This window comes from Myotis brandtii, unplaced genomic scaffold (genome assembly GCF_000412655.1).
Source record: "Myotis brandtii unplaced genomic scaffold, ASM41265v1 scaffold303, whole genome shotgun sequence".
Classification (NCBI taxonomy): domain Eukaryota; kingdom Metazoa; phylum Chordata; class Mammalia; order Chiroptera; family Vespertilionidae; genus Myotis; species Myotis brandtii.
The window spans coordinates 3,387,470-3,392,770 of NW_005361573.1; positions in this window are offsets into that span (position 1 = coordinate 3,387,470).

The following is a 5,301-nucleotide window of genomic DNA, read 5'->3' on the forward strand; positions in this document are numbered from 1 at the left end:
TCGACTTGCGGGCTCTGCAGGTCGCAGGTCCCGGGAGGACCCGCTGTTCGCCGCCCGAGCGCCCCCTCGCTGCCCCCCCGGCCGCTTTGAACTTCCCGGTGACTCAGGTGCCGGCCCAGCTCAGAGAGAGGAAGGAAGGGAGGGAGGAAGGAAGGGGTGATGATGGGACACGGCTCCCCTGCAGAGCTTAGGGGTGCGATGCAGAGTCCCGTGTCCCGGGTGGCCCCCTACTTTGAACAGGGTCACCGCCCCCCAGGCCGAGGCCGACGCCGAGGCCAGGTCTCCCCGAAGTGGGGCCCCGGACCGGGATGGAAGCTGGGACGCTGCTCCACACACACCCTTCTGTGCAGCAGGACCCTCTCCACGCTGAGAGGCGAGAGGGCGTTGTCTGGCCCGGTTCCGTGCAGCAGAACCCTCTCCACGTTGGGGAGAGGCGAGAGGGCGTTGTCCGGCCCGGTTGGTTGCATTTCGCTGCAGGTTGTCTGGGCGTTGAGACTGGGGCGCGAGTGGAAAAGAAGGCAGGAGCTCGTCCCCCCGAGTGTCCGAGCAGGAGGGCCCCCCTCGGGGGTCTCCACCCAGGGTCGCAGGCTGTGATGTCGGAAAGACAGGAGTTTTTGCTGCTGAGAGAAAACCCCAGAGTTGCTTTGCTTACTCAGCAGCGTGGATTCGTGAAAAAGACAGGACTTGGTGTTGTGATTTACAGCGTGACTGCGCCCCGCCTTCAGTTCTCTGAGCCTCGCTCTCCTCGCCTGTAAAGGTGGGATGAGAATGATGACCGCCTTCCAGGGGCTGTGAAGATGAAGTGATATATTGCAGGTACACCCCTACGGAGAGAAGGCAATCGAATCGATACATATATTTTTAATAATACTTTTTTTTTATAGTGCTTCACAGTTCACCAAGTGCTGGGCACCTCATTTGCCCTGAGAATGCTCTGAGCTTACAGCCTGATTAATCCCTGTAAAAGGCAAAGCTTGGCTTTAGGTGTGTGTGTGTGTGTGTGTGTGTGTGCGCGCGCGCTTTGGGGGGCAGGGGGGTGTGTGTCTCCAAGTATTGTAAACCTTAGGCTTAGGAAGTGGTTTCTGAGTGATGGGTGGCGGCCTTCTAGGAGACTTGTACAAAAACTTGTGCACAAGTTTGATCACTTCTACTGTTTGCCGTGTGTGAGGAATGAAGGAGGGACTTCGGGAGAGCCAGGATATGTCAACATCACTGTAACCTAGTAACGCCCTAGCACCGCTCTGCCATCTGTGTGGTCAGGATTTAAAGTCCTCCGCGGCGAGAGAGGTGCTGGTGGACATAAACTGGTCCCCTGGTGGGAAGGGCAGAGGAGTCGCTCTGAGACGTGTTACGTGAGCCAACTCTGCTTTCACTGCTTGTGAGGAGATGGCATCCTTCGCTTCCCCAGGAAGGGTCAGATGCAGCAGCTCTTGCAAAGTTTGGACCTCAGACCTCGGTGTGCTTTACTTTGGGAGTCTGAGGTAAGGACAAGTAAATAACCACGGGGAAACGACTTAGGATAAGCGGCCCAAGATCCCAATTCAGTGAGCCTCATCCGCTCTTTTTGCTTTGGTCCTGGTACTGCAGAGCTTCTCTGACTTCCAGGAAGCAGCTTTAGGGAGATACCACATGGTCTTGAGCATCACATCCTATCTAGAGCCTGCCCACTAGTTTTTAAAATCCTTTCCAATAATAATAATAAAAAAAAAAGACGAAAAAAAACACCCAACCAAACACATTTTTTTCCGAGGATATACCAAACTTACCATTTTATATTTTTTGATACTGTAATTTTCTCTAGAATTTTGTGGATGGAAAAAATTATTTCAAGTACTTATATTCTGTACAATTTTGTAATATTTAAATTACTGGTGGTTTGCATTTTTGAATGCTGACTTTTATAAAAACAGTTAGCTCATTCCCCATCAATGCTACTTCTAATTACAGTGTATAGCCAACCCCAAATGATCTCTCTTCTCCTTTCCATTTTTCCTTTGAGACTCTCTTCTTCCTTCCCAACTGATAAGGAGGAAGATAGAGGTTAATGGCGGAATCTAGACTCCCTTTTTTAAGGAGGAAAGCAGCCAGGGCCATGGGGCTGATGGGCTTTTCGAAGTTGAACTCCCATCTGGAATGTATTGACCTGCAGGGGAGAGCCAAGAGGTAGGAAGAATAGAGAAGCCTGGGTGGACTTCGGCTCTTTGAGTTTTCTGTCAGAGGCAAACTACCTGCTTGGGTGTTTCACAACATTTGGCTATCAGGTGCGCTTTCTTAACTCAGGTTACAGATGCCGTGAACTGCGATTTATAGTTGATGCTCATTCTCCTCTAAGTCCTCCCCTAGAATTCATCCTATTAGCCAGTGGTATGTCTTGCCATAAAACCTGTGAGTTCTGCCCTGACTGGTTTAGCTCAGTGGATAGAGCGTCGGCCTGCGGACTGAAGGGTCCCGGGTTCGATTCCGGTCAAGGGCATGTACCTTGGTTGCGGGCACATCCCCAGTAGGGAGTGTGCAGGAGGCAGCTGATCAATGTTTCTAACTCTCTATCCCTCTCCCTTCCTCTCTGTAAAAAATCAATAAAATATATTAAAAAAAATACAAACAGATATGCGCTCTTCAGGGAGGAGCAAGCTTTAAAAAAAAAAACCTGTGAGTTCAGTTAACAGGGAGAGCTTCACACTGTACAGAGCCCTGTCCCTCTTGGGGACTTCCTTCATGTTAACAGAATTACCTGTGTGCAACAGAGGGTCTGAGAGGAGTAAAGTGGACTGGCATGCATACCAGTTACTTTCGTGCTTTGACTATTTTAAGAAACACAAAACTGTCAAAACTCACCCGGTATCAAAGAACCCTGGTCTTTTTGTGAACATTTGATTTGGCCCCTTAGACAAAGCTATTTAAAGGTTTGAGATATGCAATGAGACATTTTATAAATCTTAACCCAAAAAGAAGGTCCACTTAGGCTCATTACTAATAAACAAGTTGTTGCACTTAATATAGATATTATTGACACACTTCCATATGATTTAACATAGTTGGATCAACAGCAATAAATAATGAAGATAAAATGTATTGCTTTAAATACCTTCATAGTACAGATTAGGGATTTTTGGTGGTGGGCTATATGCCAACTTTAGTTTAGGATTTTTGAGCCTATAATTCCATCGAGGGCAGGTGTTGGCAAATGTGTGTGTGTTTTTTTTTATAAAGGGCCAGACTAAATAATTTGGACTTCATGGGCCACATACTCTGTTGCAATTACTCAACTCTGACTTTGTAGAACAAAAACAGCCAGCCATAGACAAAATGTAAATGAATTGGCGTGGCTGTGCCCCAATAAAACTTTAAGGACACGGAAATTTAAATTTTATGCAATTTTTATATGTCACACAAATTGATTGTTTTCAATCATTTAAAAATTTAAAAACCATTCTTAGCTCATGAGCCATACAAAAACAGGCAGTGGGCCAGGTTTGGCCCACAGGCTGTACTTTGCCAAATCCTGTTCTAGGTCCATATGTATTGATTTATTTTCACTGGCCTGGAAAGGTGACAAGGAGGCTTGATTTTGGTGAATGAATGCACCCTTTACCTTTTCCTATTAACTAACTTTAAAAGACATATGGGAGAAATGGTCAAAATGGTAAATTTTATGTTATGTGTATTTTACTACCAATTAAAAAAAAAGTTACATATGGGGGGAAGTTCGTGCACATACATTTGGATATTTAATAAGACTTTTAAAAAAATGCTTTAAAAAGAAATCCAGTGTGGTTCAGTGTGCGCTACATAAAGAAAATAGTGCCTGCCTTGGAACTGGTCCATGGTTTGTTCAGCTATGCAGATGTTGCTTGGAACAAACCGTTGAGAGATCTGTTTCTCAGAGGAAAGCCCAGGCAGCAGGTGGCACCAGCCCCGAGACTTAGAGAAACAGCCAGGGGAAAAAGAAGAAGAAAACAAACTTCTATCACTTTCCTAAACAGTTGAATTTTATTTCCATGGTTCTATCGTCATTTTTAAAGTGGCCTTTAAAAAAACCCAACAATGTGCTTAGGCTGGTTATTCTGTTTTAATTAAAACATTTTTGAAAAAAAAACAACAAATTGAAACATTCAAACATACCAAGTTGATTGTGTTTGTACTGTGGAACAGTTAATGCAAAACACTTGAGGGAGGCCGGAAGTTTGGATCTGTAGCTTTTGTCTGAGTTTTTTGCCTCCTGAATAAGGACAACAGAGGAGGAAGTGAATAAAAGTGTCCCTTATAAAACTACCTGTGAAAGTTTTGAAGTGAGATCTCCTCAAGCCCCCTGTTCCTGGCTGGCTCACTGTGCAGTCCCTGAACGGGTGGGAACAGTGATTGGCATTGACATTCCTTCCATATTCTGTTAGACCTTGAAAATCCAGCTGGAACCTGGAAGTATTCATCTAGGAGGAGCAGTATTCATCAAGGTTACTCTATGTTTCCGTCTCTCTGTTGCCTTCAGTGTCTTCCTGTCAATATGGCAGTGCTTCCCCAGACCTCACCTCTGAGATATTATCCTGGATTTGGACTGACCAGGGAAAGGAAGGAGGCCATTGTAGAAACATCATAAGGGTGTTCCTACTACTCAAAAACAGCTACCCTACAGAAACTTGCCTTCTCCTCTAAGAAAGTCTCCCCCTCCCCACCCCCTTTTAAACTTCTTTCTAGGTAAACATCTCCCTGGCCTGAACTTGCAGCAGTTTGAAGAGGGTTAGGGTTAAAGGAATGAAGCTGGGTGCTAGGAAGACAAAAGATTTTAGGCCATCTCACATGCAAGGTTGCCTCCCTCCCTCCCAGTGATAGCAGGACCCTCTCAGGGCTGTCCTTCTGCTGGGCCCAGTGTCTAGGTTTTTTGTTGGTTGTTTTGTGTGTTGTTTTTTTTTGCCACGGATTTAATCCCTGGCAAGTAACCAAAGCATTCAAACTTTTATTGTTCAATTTACCACAAGGGCGGGGCCTTGCTTCTGGTGGGCTGAGGCGGCTGCAGCCACTTCCAAACCCCAGTGTCACACCACATTAGCAACTTCAGATTTCGAGGGCTGGATTCTTTTCAGTTTGGTTAGATTCTTGGTTAAAACCAGAACAGTTTACTCACACTCAAAGTCTGAAAGCTAGCAAATAGTAAAACAGCACAGACAACTTTTAAAGATGATTCAAAATGGGTGCAGCATCAGCATATAGGACTCACTCTACAAAGTTTCTTTATACCTCCCAAACATATGTTAAGGGCTGTCCATGTTCCTTGGTGTCCTGAAGTTGGATGAAAATATGGCGACT